Source organism: Athene noctua, chromosome 10, assembly GCF_965140245.1.
Source record: "Athene noctua chromosome 10, bAthNoc1.hap1.1, whole genome shotgun sequence".
Lineage (NCBI taxonomy): Eukaryota > Metazoa > Chordata > Aves > Strigiformes > Strigidae > Athene > Athene noctua.
Window position 1 is genome coordinate 5,080,215 of NC_134046.1, and position 20,566 is coordinate 5,100,780.

At 41.1% G+C, this 20,566-nt stretch overlaps 1 protein-coding gene across 1 annotated transcript in view; it reads left to right on the forward strand.

The window, feature by feature from the left end:
• PTPRG (protein tyrosine phosphatase receptor type G) overlaps positions 1-20,566 on the forward strand; it is a 421,778-nt gene that overhangs the window by 70,172 nt on the left and 331,040 nt on the right. The gene's annotated exons all lie outside the window — the stretch shown is intronic.

Genomic DNA, 20,566 nt, shown 5'->3' on the forward strand with positions numbered 1-20,566 from the left:
GAGAGCAGCCTCTAACGAGAGCAGATGAGCAGAATGACAATTGAGGCTCTGCACGTCAAGCTTAAAACCAGGAACGAGGGCAGTAAACATACCTGGTATTAGGTAGCCAGATAACAGAAAGTTTAAGACTTAATAAAAATGAGCAATGTTCTTTCTTCAGGAACACAAAAAAGAACTGTCTTGAATCCTGTAGCATTGTATCATGTCCTTTCTTTGTCCTTAATCAGCTGCAGCAGAGGCTTGGAGTTCAATACATATTGACTTAGAGCATATGCTGAAGTCTGAACAACTTGGGTTTCAAAACTTTAGTTGTCAGGAGCAGCATACAAATCTGGGTCAAGCTATCTGTTCTTTAAAGTTACTTCTGCAGTGTAGTCACACTTTTAATTCTAACATATTAAACTTTGAGGTGTTTAAAAATCCATGCATCCCTACCACTGAGCAGCTTGTTGGAAGACCAAGCGTATAACTTATTACCGAACTCTGATTGCCTTTAGAACGGCATTGCCTATGTCCATTAATCTCGGTAACATTATATACACATAATATATTGATAAAATGTTAATGACCTAACTTAATGCCAATAAAAGCAGGAAATGAGGGTGTAGGAGTTCAAAGTGTAGCACTCTTTAGCCTTCAGTCTTTCTGGTTGGTTTATTTGTTTGCCTACTGATTTATTTTTATTTTTAAAAAAATAAAAAATCCCCCCTGCCCCCGCATTGCACCAGACTGGATGCAAAAACCACACGTTGTGCCCAGATTCTAAACTAGCTATTCACACATCAGAGGATGAGAAATGTCCTCAGACTGGCCAGTGCACAAATGTTTTGATATTCTGATCTCCTTTGCCAATTTGCGCTGTTCTTCGGGCACCTTCTGTGCACGTTGCTTGTTGCACCACTGCCTCAGCCAACAGTCAGTGCCTGCCCTGCCCCTATTGGCAATCAGTGATTGAGTTGTCTCGTAGCATGCCAGTCACTTATTCCTTTATTTGAAAGGCAGCTGGTAGCTTAACAGGTTTTCCACTGGGTGTAAGAGCACACCAAGTTGAATGGTCCTGTTTGGAGCCTCTTGGAATATTTGTACTTATGATCAGTAAAAACAGCAAACACTTTCAAATTGCTGCTGCTGCTGGTACCTACACAGCACTGTGAAAACTGATGGATTTCTGCAGCTGAAACTCAAGAGAAAAATGCAGCCTAGTAAGGTATTAAGGCTTCCAAGTATTTCAATTAAAACTTGAGTCTGAACTCTGCAACGCATCAAATGGACAGAGGAGAAACAGAGCAACAAAAATCAGTATTAAAAATAGTTCAGGCTAATGACATTTAACAGTCCTGCCCTGCGGTGTGTTCTCACTCAGGGGGGAGGCAAGTGTATTGGCTATTGAAATCTTACATAAAGTGTGAAATGAAGAATGTGTGCTGGAGGGCATCAATATAAGTCTCATAATATATTTTAAATTTTTCCCCTCCTAATTAAACCAAACGACGCTTATGGTGATCCTTGTGGGATTTTTCTTGAGAAGAGGGGAAAAATGAACTGAATCTAGATTCTGTGTATTGAAGGTTTATTCTAATAAATCAGAAAGCAAAGATCTTGTAATGGGAAAGTATTTTCTGCACTCACCCAATTAAATGTTAGAAGCTGGATAATGGAATAATTGTAGTTAGTCAATTGCTACAAAGTCATAATAGCTTGAGTACAACTAAGACTCCAAGGCAGTAAAATGCCGGTGGTAAAATAATAAAGCCATTATTTCAATAATAATCTCAAGTTAATTAGAATAAGGCAGCACAGTGTATTTTTAATACTAGACAAAAACAATTAGCATAGTACTTAGTAACAACAATATCCTTTTTATCTGAAAGACAAAATAGGATTAATACAGCAGTAAAGCATTGAAACCATATGTCAACAAAAGAACACAGAGGAAAAATAACTTTGTCAATAGCCCAAGCCCCAGCACAAGTGATGGAAACTTCCACCTCCAAAGAAAGGAAAACTTGGTTGTAGCAGATGTATGGTTGAGTTTCTCAATACAAATGTGGTCTTTTCCCTGTGCCAAATGTTTATTTGTGTGGATTCATTCCTCACAAAATGTCTTGAATCTGTTCTGATTATTCCTCCCTCTTTTTTTCTTGGCAAGATTGAGACATTATATATCCCCTCGTGCCTGCCTGAGTACAAAATAGCTAAAAGTTAAGGCTAGAGGGATTATTTAAATTATGGTCTGACCTCCTGCAAAGCACAGACCAGAGAACTCTGCTCTGTTACTCCCATATTATCAGGCTGACATTTGAAGCTGATATGTGTTGTAGATGCCTCAAGTTTCAGGACTGCTTTACAGCATGAGGCAGCCAGTCTTCTGACCCCATCACTTCTTAATGATAGGGCAAAAAAGTGCAGTCTATTTTGTTTCAGTTGCGCTGATAGAGATCTGGAAGGCTGAGAATACATTTAGCATTCGAACCAAGCCTCATCCTATGGCTACAGCAAGCTTTCCGTGGGGACGTGCAAACATGGTCTTTTTACTTTCAGAGAACAGTCAAGAACACAAAACTGATTTTTGTTCTAAAAAAAAACTTTGTAGTTGCTTTCAAGAGGATCCACTGAACGTTACGGCATTTTTTGCTTTGGTGCTTTTGTCCCCTGTGTGTTCTTGGGTAGTTGTTACATTTTCAGGGTTTGAGGTGGAGCAAGCAGCCTCCTGCTCACCCTTACCAGGGCTATTACTAGTGCGGAAAATGAGGTACTCCTTCTCCATGAGGGGAGGAAAAGCGACTAGAATAGTTTTCATGTTAATTCAAGTCATCTAAGCTTTACTGTCGCACTGCCTCTGGTTTGCATTTAGTTTCAGGCTAATCTCAGGTCAAGAAGCTGGTCAGCCTGTCTTCTCACCCTCCTTTCGAAATTTTAAGAAGGATCCAAAGTGTGTGCTTAGTTAGGTCCTTGCCCTATCCTTGCAGGATAGGACAGTTTGCAATGCACTTTTCTCTTTGCTTTTCTACTGAAATCTGTTACTTGGTTGTTCTGGAATTGCACAGGGAGAGGCTTTCTGCTTGTGCTGCCTGACCCTCTGCTCAGCAAAGGCAACAGTGAAGGTCCTGTTGGCACAAAGGTGGGGACGGTGTGCTTGGGTTCCCTGCTGAGACGCCCGATAAACCCTAACCGGTGCCGCTCATGACCAAATGCTCTAATGCAGCCATCCCATGGTAAAGGCTGTCAGCTGGGTGGCCGGAGGCTGAGTTGGAAATGGTGACCTAAATGGGAAAAGCCTTGCAGCGTTGTGATGTAGAGAAAGGATGGGGAGAGAGGGGGCACAGGGAAACCGAGAACTTGTAGATCTTGTAACCTGTAAGGTGCAAGTGCATTGTGGTATAACTCAGGAGTGTTGGATGTCTGTGAGCTAGCTACAGTTCTTTTGAAAACTAGTTCTTCCCTGAAAATCTTGGTCTTTTTCCTTTCTGTATATGTTTTACAGAGAAATACACATGCTTGTGTTCTGGCAGATTTGCTCATTCATATTGGTGAAAGAAAGGCAGTGGTTTTGGAGAAGCTTGGCTGTTCAGAGAAATACCAAGCATTCCTGCATAGCTACCGATATCTGGATTATAGTATCTGCCACGTTGCAATAATATTTTGCAATTTAAGCCTCGAGACATAAATTCAGGAACGGCAGCATAGTCAATAAACTAAAAAATTGCTTGGTGTGGGTAATTATGGCACTGATCTTGCATTACACTTTAACCTACATGAGACCCTGCTGACTTGACAATGTTAGTTACTTCCTTTTCTTGTAATGCATGTTACAGTACTTTGGTCTAGTGTACTGGCCAAAGAAAAGGGCCATGGATCTGTTCCACTGTGTCTATTCCTGTTTTGCAGTACAGCTATTTGATAACCACTAACTAGTTTGTATTCTGAGAAATCTAGGAGCGGCACAGTAGGTTGAAATGCTCTAAAAGCCTAACTTCAGTTTATTAGAATGGGGTCTTATCATTTTATTCCTTTTTATTATCATCTATGATTTTGCTGCGAGTTGTGCATTCCTCTTGGGTTCCATCACTGGGAATAATGGCTGACATTTGATTGGGGAGCATCGGGTAGCAGCGAAGGTTAGGAAACTTCCCCATTCTGTCATGACAGTTTTCTATTTAATCTAGATAAAATAAGAATCCTAATGAGATGTGTCCTATGATTAATTTGTAGCATTTTGCCTCCTGTTAATTATAACCTACTGTCTGGGGAATTGATAAGAGAGGGCAACGTCTTGCATACAATCAAGCATTTGAAAGAATCAAAATATATAAGCTAATTCCCACAAACCTATCTCAGAGAGAGGCATCTCCCAAAGGGCCTTTACATGATGGGAAAGCTCTTATTTTCAGCAACAACCTAATGTCTGTGTCTTGCTTGAGATTTTCATGATGCTGTCAGCTGCTGCAGACATATGGCTCCAATTGATTTGTCCTGACAATAACAGTTACCAGCACTCATTTCTCCACACTCAGAATGAGGCACATCTGTTATAAATTTGTTGACCGTCAAGGACCAGTAAAGACCTATCTGAAAAACATCCTTTTTCATCTTGTACTTCCCCTACTGTCCCCGCCTCCTCCTAACTGTGGTTGTGGCCTGCTGTCCAAGACCATGGCTATTTAAAGGTCATTTCCATGGTATGGTGTATATCACAGGCATTGATTTTTACCAAGAATATATTGCTGTGACTAAATAATTCCTGAGCGCACTTGCTCATTTTATTCTGGGAATTCTCAGTTGTTCAGAAAGGGGTTTGGGGGCTGGTTTGGTTTCTACTCAGAGGCAGCAGTTCTACCTCTTAGTCCCATTTCAGGTTATAGGTGAGTTATTTTAGCATGTACTTTGCCTTTGAATGGCTAACAGAGGTTTATTTTAATTTGCGTTTGGGCTATAGTCATGCAAACTCTAGTGGGACCTTAGCACTGGGGGGGGGGGAAAAAAAGGCATTATCTTTTACAATATGGCAAATACACATGGAAGTGCTGCTTCTGCTTGTGGGCAACAGTTAAACAAACACATGCAGCATAAGATTATTCCTCGGCCACCCAGACCCCCTTTGTTTCATGTACATCTTCCATCACTTTCTTCTGTGGTTAAATACCAGGATGCACTTTATGAACTAGTGTAGTCTTTGAACTTCTGTGATTGCCTTGTGTTAAAACTTTTGAAGGACAAATCGGTGCAACTGCCTGGGTGGAATATTCCACTGGCATTCGGGTCTGATCCTGCATTTTAATCCTGATTTGGCTGATAGCCATCAGATGATACTGAATAATGATTTCTTTTCTCTGCACCTCTGTTTTTCCAATGCTGACCACCTTTGCAAAATGCTATGGTATCTGATATCCTACAGGGCTATGCGAGAGCAGTTTTATCTAGCTGTGATAGAAAACCTCCATGACTCGGTAAGAGCAAGGGAATGGGACTTTCTGCTTTGTGAGAGGTGTGAGCTGCGTGGGGTACAGCGATGCTTCATCATTTCAGCAGAAGCGTGGACCTGTCTTGGAGTGCTGCACGGGGCTGCTTTTTGGGTTCTGCTTTGCTGATCAAGCAGTGGAGTAAAACAAACTCCGTGGCCTTCTGCCACTAATTCCCAGTCTGTAAGCTCCAATATGTTCCCATTGCTCTTAACCACCGGAATCAGAAACTGCAAGTGTCTAACAGATGGGGGCGGTTTAGCTCTGGCACTGCAGGCAAGGCATGCGTTCCCTCCAGGTGGGAGTAGGATGGACAGGCACTGCTGGTATTTTGCTTCTCCTTTGGCTGTCTCTGCTCATTTGAAGATAATCACCTGTCCCCTTGCTCTGCACTTTACCTGACATAAGAATGGCAACAATAATACAGAGCAACAGGCTCTACCTGATAGCCTCTACTTCAGCAGGAGGAACAACACACATCTTGGCTTAGGACCTTTGCCCACAGACAAAGATGCAAGTTTTGGCTTTTTGGTATCTATGAGGCTTAATGAAGCTTAGTTTTGTGTTTTCTTTGAGTTTGCATAAAAATGGTAAAGCTTCCTTTCCTGAGTCTTATTCAGTAGCTGAAGCTGGGCTTCATAGCACTGCAAGGGAAATATTAATTTAAAAGAAAAATCCTTTTCCTCCACTTTAAATTAAATTTAAAATGAAGGAAGACATCTCTATTCCTCCCATGGTAATCTTTCTTTTGTTTTTAATACAATGTATTATAACATCATAAATAGAAATGTAATCTTATTAAAAGACATGCAGCAAGTGCTACTTTATTAGAAACTTTTTAAAAAGAATAATTTACCAAGTTGAAATATTAATGCAGCTGGCTGGAAATTGCAGATTTTTACTAGGGCATAGTCATTTTTTTAAAAAGCAAATTAAAGTAGATATATTTTAAAGAAGTCAAATATCTGACAGTGCCAAGCTTTTACTAGTATATTCTGGCATCACTATATATTTTATAATATTTTTTTAAAAGATATTTAAAATTTATTCAAATGTAAATAAAAAAAAATCTTTTTTTTTTTTCCTGCCTCCTTTCTCCCCTGTAATTGCTATCTGAATTGTTTAGAAGTGTGGAGTAGGAACAAAATTGTCTTGAATCTGAATTTGACTCTCACTTGACTTACATAGTACAAATAAACTTATACCAACCCAAGGCCCTTGCCTGGGAATGACACAGTGTGTGTGAACACCTTCTCACTTACCTAATTCTAAGGGGGATGAATACAGAGTGTGCTGAATATCTCAGTTGTGTTAGACCTCAGTGGCAATTAAGGACTTGCAGCTCTTTTAAGGATTTCCTTCTTCCCAATTTGACATATTCTATACTATGACCTGGGAAGCACCTTCTTCCTTTTTTCTTTCCTTACCTATATAGAAAATAATGAGTAGTTATTGATTACATGTTGCTTAATGGGCTCTAATAAATTTACACTTAGAATAAAATTTTCAAATGAAGTGTTTCCAGATTAATCGAGGCTTGGTTCATTTGCAGTTAACACTGCTCTGCTGCAGTGGAGTGGCTAAAAATTGCAAAAGCAGCCTCCTGCTCTGTGTCTTTTTTTGTTGTTGTTGTTGTTATAATATTTAGACTTCTGTGAGTGTGTTACTGATAAGGAAGTAATCATTATCATCACAAATTCATGCAGAGTACTCGGCAGTAACTTCGGCAGTCCCTGGCCCTAAGTGGAATACCAGTCTGTGCGATGTTACTGATTTCTCCTGTGTTTGTGCTCTCTCCTCCTTGCCCTGTCTCCAGTCTGCTATGGCAGTCCTTCTCTGCAGCCTTGGCTTCATACTGCCCACCCTTCTGCTCCAGTTACTTGGGGACAGATGATGCTGTTGTGTTCCTGTCCCAAAACTTTTTTTTTTTTTTTTTTGACTGCTGTGAGCAGTGCTTTTGCCCTGCTGACCTGTCAGACCTGCCACTGGAATGTGTTCTGCAAGCCAGATCTTTCTCATTGTAGCCATGCTGTGCCTTAAGAATTTTGGGTCCCTTCTGCATGGCATCCTGAAGAAATAGTCCTTCTCTATCCCCCCAGCTACATACCTCCCCAGGGTTTTGTTCCTGAGCAGTTTAAATGATCTTTGCTGATCTTGTGTTTACTTAGAAAGCTGCTGGGAAGACTGGTTTTCAAGCCTGTCTCTTTGAGCCTGGGACCTTTTATTCTTTTGCGTGAACCTCCTTCACATTCCCTGTGGCTCAGGCTCGTCCCACACATCCTGATTCCCATTGAGGCTGACTCTGGCCCATTGCTGCTGTTCAGTTTTGAAGCCTCAGCCTCTGTGCCCCTTTTCCTGTGCTTTCTCTGGTTTTTGGGGGGTGAAAATGAGGATTCTCTGCTGGGATCTCTGTGTGTGTTGGGTGGTTGGGTTTTGGACTTCGAAAATCCTGGCAAGTCCTAGTATCCATCTCAATAGGAAAATGGCTAGAGGCAGCCCTGTGGAAGCTAAAGCTCCTTGCAGTTTCTTGGTGTTTCAGCAGATCAGCTTAAACTAACCTGTTATCTCATGTTTGTATCTTTTAGTTCATTTCAGAGCAGTGCAGTAATGAGAGGGATATACTCCATGTGGGCAAAGATGGTTTTTGTGTACGCTGTGTTAACAGGGATAATATCAGTTGCCAAAGGTGCTCTACATCAATCTTTATTTTCCTGCAGCTTTAAATCTAATCACATACAGTAGATGATATTTTACTAACAATTGTTAATTTTTTTTAATAGCTATTTGAAGTTCTGTGTTCAAATGATGTTTGTCAGTTGGCAAGTAGCTTGAGTGTATAGATGCCTCTTTGTAATGCATCAGTTTGTTCATCAGAGAACTACAATGTCAAGAGTCCTTTTCCTCCTCTCCCTGAAATTTGGATACATGTTTTTTGAAGAAGTCATGAAAGGATTTAAATCCAAAGCTGAAAAGCCTGACTGGAACTGATTGCTTTGAGCTTCTTGTTTACAAAATACGAATTGGGGGTTAAAAAAAAAGAAAGACAACAACATGAGATTTTATGAATAGTCTTACTTTTGATTTCTCTAGCAAAGACTGTGGTTTATGTGGAGAATGTAAAAAAGAATAACTAAAAGCATATTTAATGGGGAACAACTTTTTTGAGGAAAACTGATTTTTGATAGCCTGTGCAGTGTTGATAGAAGTTTTTTATAGTTGTAAGATGCAGTTTTGCAGATCCCTGTCATGGATTGGACAAATGCTGTCACAGAACAAGCATTCATATGCTGACAATGTCTAATGCAGTTGTTATTTAAAAACTCATTTCCTTATCATAATGTATTTTAAAATTCGTAGCGTAAGAGAGAATATATGTTGTGATATTACTATCTCATTTTTGTGGACAAACTAGAACATAGGGTATTGCCACAAAGAAATCTTTTAGGCATTGCATAAAGGGACGACTGTTTTTTAACACTGACACCAGCAATACGGGAGATGAAATATTGTTACAGTTCACAGTGAAAGCATAAAGAAGCAACATAAAATATGGAAATAGCAACTGTGGAACACATGCACACACTTTGGAATTAACTCGCCTAGGGGGAGTTATTTTCTTGAGTAATTAAACTTTCTGTGGGTGTTGAGGACCATTCTGGGGCTTTCTGAGTCAAGTGGGGACTAAGTACAAAGCTGTATTGTAATTCCATAACCAGCCAATGTGCTTGGGAGGTGAGAAACCTGCAGCACTCAACAACCTTGCTTTCTGCAGGTGGGCTGAAGTCTTCCTGAGGATTCTTATGATCCTTAAGAAAACAATTACATTTGTCAGGCTGAGGGCTGTCCACTAGATCCATCTTTGATGGCACAGTGCTTTTGTTGTGCTTTTAGTAATTTAAGTGTTTGTAATAACTGTAGGATTAGTAACGCTGGAAACTGGGGGATGTTGCAGAGTGGTTGAGACTGTGAAGTAGGAGGGGAGCAAAGTTCTATGCCTGAGCCTTACTAAGAAGAGGTACCCTGGAGGAAGTAAAAGCTTGGGCACTGAGCATGCAGCTCTCCAGCTTCCTTCTACCCCTGCCAGAGCCGACTGCTCTCCTGTCGGCCTGGCAATGTGGGACCTGTTCACATCAGTCGAGAAGGCGGCTGTATGCCTCTGCTGCTGATCCCTTATGCTGCGGTCTCTATTCTCAGCCAGAGCTCATCTGCAGTGGCACTCAAGCCAAGCGTGTGTTGCTCCCAGCACTTGTGTGCACCGAGCGTCTCCTCTCAATCCTGCCCCTTGCTTAAAGGTGGTGTGCGTTTGAGCTCCCGCCCTGCCCGCCTCAAGGTGAGAGCATCCCTTTGTTCCTCGCGGAGCTCTTCAGCTCCTCTTTCACTCTTGTGCTATGAGAGCACTTCTTGTCTGAAGATCAACACTTCGGAGTGCTCTAAAAATCTAACTCTTTATGAGGCTTGTTATGAAAATTGATGTATGAAACAAGGAGGTAGAGTGGAGTGTAACGTTCAAGACCTGAGAGGGTGTGAGCAAGCGCACACCAAGGCAAGGCCAGGCGGGGCCGAGCAGCTTGGGACTGGGCTGTCCAAGCCAGCACAGAGCAGGGCACAAGGTTGCTGTTAAAGATGCTTTGATTCATTCTGCGTGTTATGTGTCATCTCTCCCTTCCCTGCTCCAGGTCTTAGATTTTTGGTTAAAAATGATTTTTTTTTTTTTTTTTTTTTTGTGAGTAATGGGCATCAAACAGCATGTGGCAGTGCAGTGACAGTCTTGCCAAAGACTGTCTAAAACTGAGTTATTGCTTCCAGTATCTCTGTGCATGTGCCCCAGGATAGCAATTGCCTTTTTCTGCAGTGGTATTGCAGCATGAACTTTCATCTAATTCATTATCCACCCTAATGCTCAAGTCTTTCTGCATTACTGCTTTCTAAACAGCAGTCTCTCACTTCATTCCTGCACTGATTATTATTTCTCCCCAACTGCATAGCCTTACATCTATCTTCAGAGGAATGTCTCACTTACATCAGCCCATTTTGCTGAGCTTGCCAGACAGCTGAATATTTTTGAGGCATTCTTGCTTGCTTCTCCTCCTCTTGGTTTAGCATCATTTACATTTACTGAGTGTGGCATTAACTTTGTCCTCCAGATGGTTAAATTGGTATAGGAAAGAATAGTGACCCTGTGACTTTTCAGACTGTGCTGCATACCGTCCCTGTATGATTACAAAGTGTGCACCCATTGCTGGCAATTTTTATCTATTTACTTCATCTGTGCTCTATTACTGCATTTTTATTCTTGCTGCCAAAGGCCTTAGTGCTCTTGCTCTTAGTAGTATGAGGCTTTGTGTCGAGATCTTTATTGTGTTCTCTGGAGACAAATGACCAAGGAACCAAGTATTAGTTTTGGACACTAAACAGCACCAGACCCTCCAGCTGGGAAATTTCCAGAAAAATTCTTGCCTGGGTGAAAAACTAATGGTGAACTGCAAAGCAAAGATGGAAGTTTGATTCATTTTACAGATCAGCTCTGTAGTATTTATAGTGTCTTTCCCTTTGAACAATGCAACTTACTTGGAAGGAAAGGAGAGAGTTCTCAAAATGGTAGGTCACGTTTTTGGGGCATATATCCCTGACTAACAACTTGTTCAGTCAGCACAAAAAAATCTCTATTTATCTCAGTTTCCACTTTAGATTTATATTTTGGGAAATAAATGTGAATGAAACCCTCTCTACAAAATCTGTATGTAATGCAAGCTGTCAGCATAAAAAAAAAGATGAAAACCCCCTGTTTTGTAGATTATAAGCCAAATTAAATACATGTTTACACAAATAAAAAATGAATGCTTGTTTGCTTGGTTCTACTCAGTTTTTAAGTTTGGTCCTAAAATAATTTTTGTGGATCTGGCTGGAATAGCTGTCACATGCTGGAGGCACTAAATCTGGCCACCTGAGCGCTACTGATCTGTTTCAGTGCAGAGTGATACAAATCTCAAGTTATTTCTGCTCGATCCAGGGGAGCATGCTGGTTTATGCCCTTCCATCTTTCCTCCAGGAGATTGTGCAGCTATAGATGGCAAGACCTAACTGCAAACAGAGAGGAAGATATCTCACAGTTGGACTAGAACATTTCTCCTTTCTTTTCTTAAATAGTTCTTTATTGAGCTTTCCACCTTCTGCATTAATTTGAGAGCCTGAACCAAATAACCAGGAAGAGATTGATGTGGCCTCACTTTATTTCCCACAGTCAATAAATTGTTAAATGGGCCAAAGGACACGGGTTAAAAAAATCATTTTGTATAAAGAATGAGGAATTTTTATTAGCTGACAGAGCCCCTGTCTCTGAAGAGTTTATAATGGGGCAAGTTTGATCTCATGCCATGCAGTGGGAGCAGCTCTGTTGGCTTCATAAAGTGCTTTGCTGTTCTCTGTGTGAATGAAATCCGCACTGTGCCCTGTGTTTTTTGCAGAATGAATGAATGAACGCTGGCCTTGCTGCTCCTTCGGTGTTAGAGGCAGGTGAGTTTGAAGTGGTGCCTTGGAGGGAGGACTCCATGCAGTGCCAATGCTGACCACCTCCCCAGGAGGGATCTGGCAAGCTCTCACGCAAGAACAGTCTTTCTCTCTAGGGACTCTATGCAAGTTTAGCAGAGAAGGGCCTGGTTTGTTAGATATAATGCAAAGACGGAGTAAATGACGTTGTAGGCTGCCTGCAGGGAAGCATGAATGTGTCTGGTAAGATGGCAGCCTGGATGGGCAGAAGTCATGCCCAGAGCAGGTCTGCATCACAAGATCCTACCTGTGGTTATTTGGACGAGTCTCTAGTAAATATTTTTTTTTCTAAGATACTTCTTATGTGACTTAGGGGAATATGTTTTGAAAACGTAATGAGGCTGTACTATGACAAATGCTGGCAGTGGATACAAGCAAATTATTTCCAGAGCAGAGAGGTGAAACTGGTGATTTTTCATGAATTTGTGTGTTTTTGTGAGCATTGCCAGGTTTAGTGAGATGAAAATGGTATGATTCTGCATTAAAGGAACTGAAGATACAAAATACTTCATTAAGGTCACATTTATTTGCTGTTCAGGCTGCTCTTCTAACACTGCATGCTGCAGCACCTGATTATGTGAGGATGAGAGTGAGACAAGTGGTTCCAGCCACGGTGTTTTCTGTTGTAAAACCCTTAAGGTTTAGGTACTTACAATAAGGCAAGCCCCCTTTCACCATTATTAATTCATTGTATCAACAAGTCTCCATTATACATGTGTGTTTTATACATTTTTCTGGATAAATTATGCCATGAATGAAGAAGACACCAAGATGGCCCCTTCTCAGTGTGCCTGTGCTGATGGACTCAGGTTTTTTTCTGCACAAATACACTGTGGTTCCTCAGGGTTCCAGCTTGCTCCAGGCTTGACTTTGAGCTTGCCCTTGTGGAAATAGTGCAGCAACATTGGGGCTGGCTGTGTGAGCAGTCATTTTGCCCTGATACCAAGGTATCATTGTCAAGGTTTTCATTGCCTTGGTTTACTCTGACTAGGCTACTCTAGATATTAGAGAATTGAGTTTATCTGTTTCTTCCCCAATATCTGCTGTGATTCAGTCAGCACGGGCTGAGAGAGCATCAGCTTTCCTGTGGAGGTCAGCTTTGCTTATGAACCTCTTCTCTGAAGTTTTATTTCTGTGTTTGCATCACTCATTGTTATGAATAAAATTCAGAGGTGACATGACCCTTCTGAAGTACAGCATGGAGAGGCGATGAACAAGGATGAAGATTCCTCCTTTTAAGAAATGCAGATAATGATGGTTAACAGAAGTCTGAGGGACTGTGAAGGATGCACAGACCAAGAGTTTTCAAGGTTACAGAGTTTTCAGGTGCTCCCAATTATTTTTCTGTCTGACTACCCAAATTAGAAATGTCTAAAAGGAGTTTGATTTTTAGGATGTAATGTGCATCAGTCGTCTTTAAGGTATCTCAACTCAGATGGCTAGAATACCAGTCTGTTAGAAAACTTTATCTTAAAGGTAAATGGAGTGTCTTTCTGCCTGCAGGGAAGTGTCAGGGGACAGTTCAGTGGGATAAAGGTTTTACTCTGGGTTTGCATCAAACGCATCTGGTTTTGATCTGTTTGCAGGTCTTGGTGATGGGGGATGAGTGTTTCTGAATCTGGGGTCCTCAAACGTCATTTCCATGGCTATCACCATTGCATGCTGTTTGCAGCGTGACACGAGCAGCAGACCCTCCATCCTGAAGACGTGCAATTGTTTGGGCTATTTTTTTCTGCTCAGCATTTCTGCATTTTCTTAGGGGAAAAGATAACAGACTGGGTGTTTTGTTTTGTTTTTTTCATGACACATTGTTCATAGAGGTAGATCTGTGCTCATGTATTGCAGTCTGAGAACTCTTAGTCTATGGGTGTTCCTTAAGTTGTCTGGCAGAAGCCTTGCTGTGGGGCACTATTCTCCTGGAAGGGGCGATGTTGTGTTGGTTTAATCTGTGTGGTTTTTATCTTGAGATGGAAGTTATTGGCACTGTTGGTTTTCTGTCTGACTTTGCTTATTCCCAGTAGAAGTGGTGCAGGTGGTGCCAGTTGACATCAGTGGTGCAAATTCACCAGCTATGTCATATCTTGCACAGCTGATGCCAGCAGAGTCTGAGCCATGAAAATGCAAAATCAAGTCCTTTCTCATCATCCGGCAGCATCTGTCTCCTCCTGGCTGCCCAAGCTTCTTTTTTGGAGTCCCCTTAATGGGGCATCATTAATGAAACTTGAAGTTGCCTTACTGTCTTGCTAATGAGCTTTGCTCATCTTGCTTATAAAGCCAGGCAGGCTGAGAGAAGGATCCTTTGGAACGGGTGACTGAGGAGGCTGCTTTGCTTTTCCCTGGGAAGGCATTCGCTCTGCCTGAGAGCGCTGGGTGTTGCCGTACGCTCTGGGTCCTTGCTCTGGTTTGGATAAGACGTGCTCTGACGTAGGAGGCTTTCCTGTCACCCTTAAACTCTATCCCTTGTCATGTAAGGAAAAGTCTGCACTAAAAATCTGTTTTATGTTGCTTGTCTACATCAGCCCTGATGCTTTGGGACTTGCTTTCTCTTGATACATTGGAGTAATATAAAATGGCATTATGCTTAACTCACTGGCTTTCAACGGAACAGGTTACCAAGGGTTAATGCACCTAGTGACTGGTGTATTCATGTTTGGGATAAGGGCTTTTAATTCCGCTAGTTAATTTAATCCCCACAGTTTGACAGCGTGTTCCCTGGACTATTTTTCATCTTCAAATTGCAGTCTGCTGGTTAGTTCTTGTAAAGGCCTGCTGTGCTCTGCATTTATGTTCTTGTTCTTAGGATTTGTGCTGTTACCGCATCATCTATCAGACACATGAACAGAGAATGAATGGTGTGAAAAGTCCCTATTGTCATTTTTAGGAACAGACCTGTGGATTGTGCTCAATACAGGAATTCAGGGGCTTCCAGGGTGACTGTCATCAGGGAAAGGGATATACATCTTTTGGCAGATGGAGCATCCGGGTGTCTGGTATTTCACTTAGTCGCGAGAAACTTGTGATTTGTAACTCCCATATTTCATTAATGGAAAGCTGTGAAAATTGCATGTGTGTTCATAGGGGAATAGATTTTGTCTTTTATCTGATAATCAGAAGAAATCTCTGCAGCATAATCAAAGGAAGAAGTCTCATTCAGAAAATAATTTGTTGATGCTGTCTGACCACCATATGTTGTTTTAACTTTCATCCTTCTTTGGCAAGATATAAAATAATCTGCAAAATACGGGAATCCACGGCTGAAGAGTCTGTTTAAAAGTAATGTACTATCAAAATGGGTTAGCTGTGCCTGAAATATTTCTAGATTTATTTGCTGTCAAAGGATGGTAAAATATTTAAGGCAAATAGCCTAGTTTTGTTTAGCATGTTGTCCATGAAAGTGCCTAAAGAGATGAATTTAAACCATTATTTATTTTAATTGTACAAAAATATTTTAATTGTTTAATAGTATGAATTTATCTTCTATCAGGTTTTTTTACTCTCTTTTTCCCTTCTGTCCCATTTGACAGTATTTATTCGAAGAAATTGCCCAGAAGCCTAAACTCTTTTCAACAGAGCATGTGTTACAGTGTGTAGCACTGCAGTGTCTTCAGTTTACCTGCTTCTCTTTAGCGCAGGCCAATTAAAAACACAGTAAATGCACCTAGATAAAGATGCTGATTTTTTTCAGTGAGGCATGCTTGAATCTTTAGGCTTGCAGATGGCAAAGTGTCTTGGCTCACTGATCTCTTAAACTCCATTTAAGAGATGATACAAAAGACCTTGAGGTAACGTTTCTGTGCCCCATCCCCCTTTTAAATTGCAGCGTTGTGCAGTCTCGAAAATAGTGGTTTCCGTGTTTTTGACAAGTTTCCTTACTACAGCCAGTGATTTGATACAGAGCTAATTGCTAGCATTCCCTATGATTTAGTGCTTTTTTGCTCCAGACCAACAAGATTACAAGATCTTATTTTTACTCCACCTTCTGAAAAAAGTGTTTTCATGGTGTGACACTACTCCAGATGCCAATAGTCAAGTCTCTGTCTCCAAAGGCTGGCTGACTGATGGAGTAGCATCAGTTAAGTAGTGCATCCACATTAGGGACTAGGACTAAATCTGATTCAACTGCTAGTATAATCTACAATGGCAAGTCACAGAATGATTATGAGCTGAGCAATGAACATACCTTTGACTTTGAACTGTTTTAATTAGAACAGTTGAAAACAGATTTGTGTGCAATTCTCATCTTCAAAGAAGGCTTAAAAGAATCCTAATTTGGCACACAATCTAGTTAATCTACCATCATAACTAATGATTTCAGCATTCAGACATAAAGTATCGACCTTAAAGGATTTTTTCTTACGTAGCTGATGGCTTGATACCTTTTAAACAGTAACGCCGAGGGTATAATCTCTCTGAATAATATAATAGCTTTATATTTAAGGTAGATTGGGGATAAAATTTTGTGTTTTCATGTGAACTATGAATACCAGTAAGGTATTCAGGCAGGAATTACCTTATTGTACCTTTGAGGGCACTTATCAAATAATTTTTATTGGAAAGTTAATACATTGAGACAGAGTGAATGGAAAGCTGATCAGAATGCTAAGGCATATCCCAGCATTGCATTGCTTTTGCTCTCTGCAGATATGCGGCATGGGTTGATTCATTTAGCACATCATCTAAAATCATGTAGCGTTCAGTACCGATTAAAATTATATGAAATTGTGTGTAAGAGATTGCTCCATGTTAGCTTTGAAGGATCCCCTATTCCTTGCAGAAGTAGTTCTGATAGGCACAGCACAACTCCGCTGACTGCAGGTGTTACGCTTCATAGACACCAGTACTGCACCAGCAGCCAGAGAACTTGCACGGGATTTAATTTCACGCTTGTGTATCTGAGTGTAAGATTGGTCCCCTTCTCTTTTAATCGTGTATCTGCAAGTCTCCGACCATATATTATGGTATTCATTACTCCTCCACCATCAGCACTGGCATGATGTATCAAATGAAACCTTGCGGGGCAACGGCTTCTGCTGTCCCTTCTCTTCCTCTCTCCCTCCTGCTCTGTGTGTGCGCCCCTATATTCCACCCCACCCCTCTATTTTGGCTTCTCCATTTTGAGCCTTCCTGGAGCATGTTCCTGACCCTCCTATTGTCCCAATTTCCACTTCCCCGACTTTTCCAGGGTTCCCAGAAGAGAGGAGCCTCCCTATGTTAGCTCCATGACAGGCCAGCCTGTCTTAATTGCTGGCTTTTCTCCAGCATCCAATTCTGCAGGAGTGGAGCAGGAAACCACTTGTCTGTGTTCTGTTCTTGAGCTGTTAACTGTCTCCCAGCTGAAAAAAAAACCTGTGGAAACCCGTAGCGATTGGTGATAATATAACTGAACTTTAAAAAATATTTTCTCCAAAATTTGTTCAAATGTTAGAAACGCTGGAAGATGTCAGTTGAGTTTGAGTCACTTATTTGCAAGCATACCTTCTGAAACTGTGGAACTGGAGGATCTCACAAAAATGAGTAAGTGTACTCTCATAGTTGGAGCTGAAGAAAATATTTTTGCTGTATATATTTTCAGTGAGAGAAGCGGATTCTGTAACACTGAGATGCCTGTTGGTTTCATTGGTGGTGTCATGTTGGAAAAATTAATGATTCTGCCTGAAACATGAGATGGTTTTGATACATGAAGTACATCATTTTTTGAAATAACTTGACTTGAATGCTTTGGCTCTTCCAAACTTCTATCGAAAAGCCACTGTAGGCTCTGTTCTGTACCCTGCACCTCTCCAGTATGAGAGAGTCCATTGACCCCAGTTGACACCACAGAACAAAAGCACCATGAGATTGACTCTGTGGTTTCCTGATGACTTTAGCAGTACAAGATACTGCCAACAATAGCTATTTGTTCCCACAGTGTTTTCTTGGGAGTGTTTGTGTGACCCCATGCAGAAATGCGTGGCCGTACTGTGAACAGGCTGGGGAACTGAGCCAGCTTAGGGAAGAAGGTGGTGTCATGATTTTTGATAGAGACAGACCATTACCTTTCCAGTTCACAGCACTGCCAGAGATCCTGACCTGTCATCCTTTTCTCAGAGTTTCTGCAGTTATCCAGTAAACATATATTGTCTTTAAATTGCTAATGACTGCTGAATTATTGCACCTTTGTAAGGGACTACTGGCATTAATGTTGGGCTGCCTAACAGTGATGCAGCATTTATTTGGAATGGGATGTTCCAATTTGTTTCTTTTTCAGTCCTACAGAAGATTTTTAATGGTATAACCAGCAAGTTCCTTCCCACAGTTCTCTTGACAAATACTTGAGCTCCCCTCTTGGTTTCTAACATCCTTTTTGCTGGAAATAAATTTGTGTACAGCATGGCTCTTCACCATTTATAACTATAGAGAAATGTACAAATCTATTAAGTGTCTATGCAGAAAACTAAAACTGCATATTTTCACAAGAATGTCAGTTTTTTAATTGCATAAATAAGATGCTGACTGAAGCAAATGTTCAATTTCACATTAAAGTTAGGCATTCATAAAGGCTTGGATTTGCATAATTTAATTTTCTGCACAGAGGATACTGAAAATCAATGGTATGATTCATAGCCATACCATGGTTGCCATGTGGCTTTTTGATGGTTCAAGCTAGGAGTACAAAGGGTTTTACAACTTCAGATGTTTCTCACTGACTCAGAGCCTTTTTACCTTCAACAAATACAGATTATTTGGACATAGTTTCTTTCTTCTGATGGTAAGGCACACAGAAGGGCTCACTGAGCAGATATCTGCAGGAGTACCTTATTCCTTGGAGGAGGCAGGCTGAAATCCTCCTTCTGCCTGCAGGAATCAGTTTTTCTCTGCAACAAAAACCCCACAACTCTTTGCCTCCTCGATGTGGAGGATGCTTGGAAGAAAGCTGCTCTTGCCTTTGATTTTGTAATAAGGAGAAACTTTATGTGTGTTTCTCAGCAGATGTGATTTTAAAGTGAATAATCGGGCCACTTTTTTTTTTTTTTTTTTTTTCTTCTTTTCTTACAGCCTTTTTAGCCATCCATCTAGGTTATTTCTATGTTCTTTTCCTTGGGGTTTTCATGGTCTCTGATCTTTACTCAGTTTTTGTTTTTTTCCTTTGCCAAGAGGGTTTGGGTCTCCACATCCCTTTCTCTGCTCCTTCCTGTTGAAATGAGCGCCTGCTGCTGCCTCCCAGCCAGGTAGACACATTAGGGTAAATCAGAAGAGGAAAATAAGGTATGTGATATAGTGTTGCCTATAAATCCTGGTGGCATGATGTGTTCCAGCATTTCTAGTTTGCAGCCTGGAATGAATTAGCATTTAGAAAGTTGCCAAGAAATCTGGAAAACTCATTCAAATCAGAGGCTCATAATAAATTGCACAATTAGTACCTTTGCTTGCACAAGAGAAAATTTTGGCAAGGATGTACCTGTAATACCTTTCCTGGGATTGCATGACTTTTCCTACCACTTCAGGATTCCAAAAACTGCAGAAATCCATGATCCATGTTGCAGAGCAAGGGTTGGCTGTAGAGGTGTTTAGCATACATGAATAGCCCTTGGGCATAGAATGCTCTCCACTATAGTGGTACAAAGTGGGTGTCACCCAAAAGATTTTCTAAAGGGAAAGAAAGCCAAATTCTGAGTTACTGATACCTGGTGTTCGATAATGTCCTGCTACAAGCTTTGTTTCATCCCAGCTGTAATTGGCCTGGGAGTAGAAGGGAGGGAGGACGGTGCTTGGTGACCGCATACAAGCAGCGCTTTACGTGGTTTTCTAAAGTTTTAATATGAAATATTCAGCTAGTTTCTTACTGATCAAATAAGCGGTTTGGGTCAGTTGGACTTAAATTTCCATAGAGCCAGTTGGTGCATACTTGTTCTTCATGTTCCATGTCTGTGTATCCAAAGGTTTTTTTTTTGTTTGTGTGTGTTTATTATAGCACAAATGTTTTCAGCTATGGTGCTCGGAGGAAGGCAGTTGAATTTATTACAGGCTTTTTACTGGTATTTGTGAATTCACACACCTCCAGTTTGGTTCAGTCAAATGCATAGAAACAACAAGCAAAATTTGCAAATAAAAACCCCAAACAACCCACGTCCTCATGGAAGCTATGCATTCCTTTACAAGGAATAAAAGTAATTTGTTTGAGGTCTAGAAGAAAAGTCCTGGGATGCAGTGTAGGATGTGTTCCTTTCCATTTTGGTTGATGAATCTAATTCCTTCTAGCTTTTAAGGTTTTACACAGATTTCTGTAGTGGCCTCTCCCATTGATGTCGTAAGGCATTGGTATTGCATGTGGGGTATCTTGTCTGACATAGTCAGACCTTCCTCGGGCTAGAAGGCAGTGCTGCACGTCTGCCTTGCTTGAGTGAATCCCATGAGGTGATGTTACTCGAGCCTTGCTCGTGTTGAGACTGTTACCCCGTGTGCTGTGGGCTCAGGTCTGCAGGCTGTATGCGGAGGAGATTCATTCGGTCCCCCCTGAAACTGTGCTACGTGGGATTTCCAGATGTGGTTTAAAATAGGTGCAGTTATGTTAACCAGGGTAA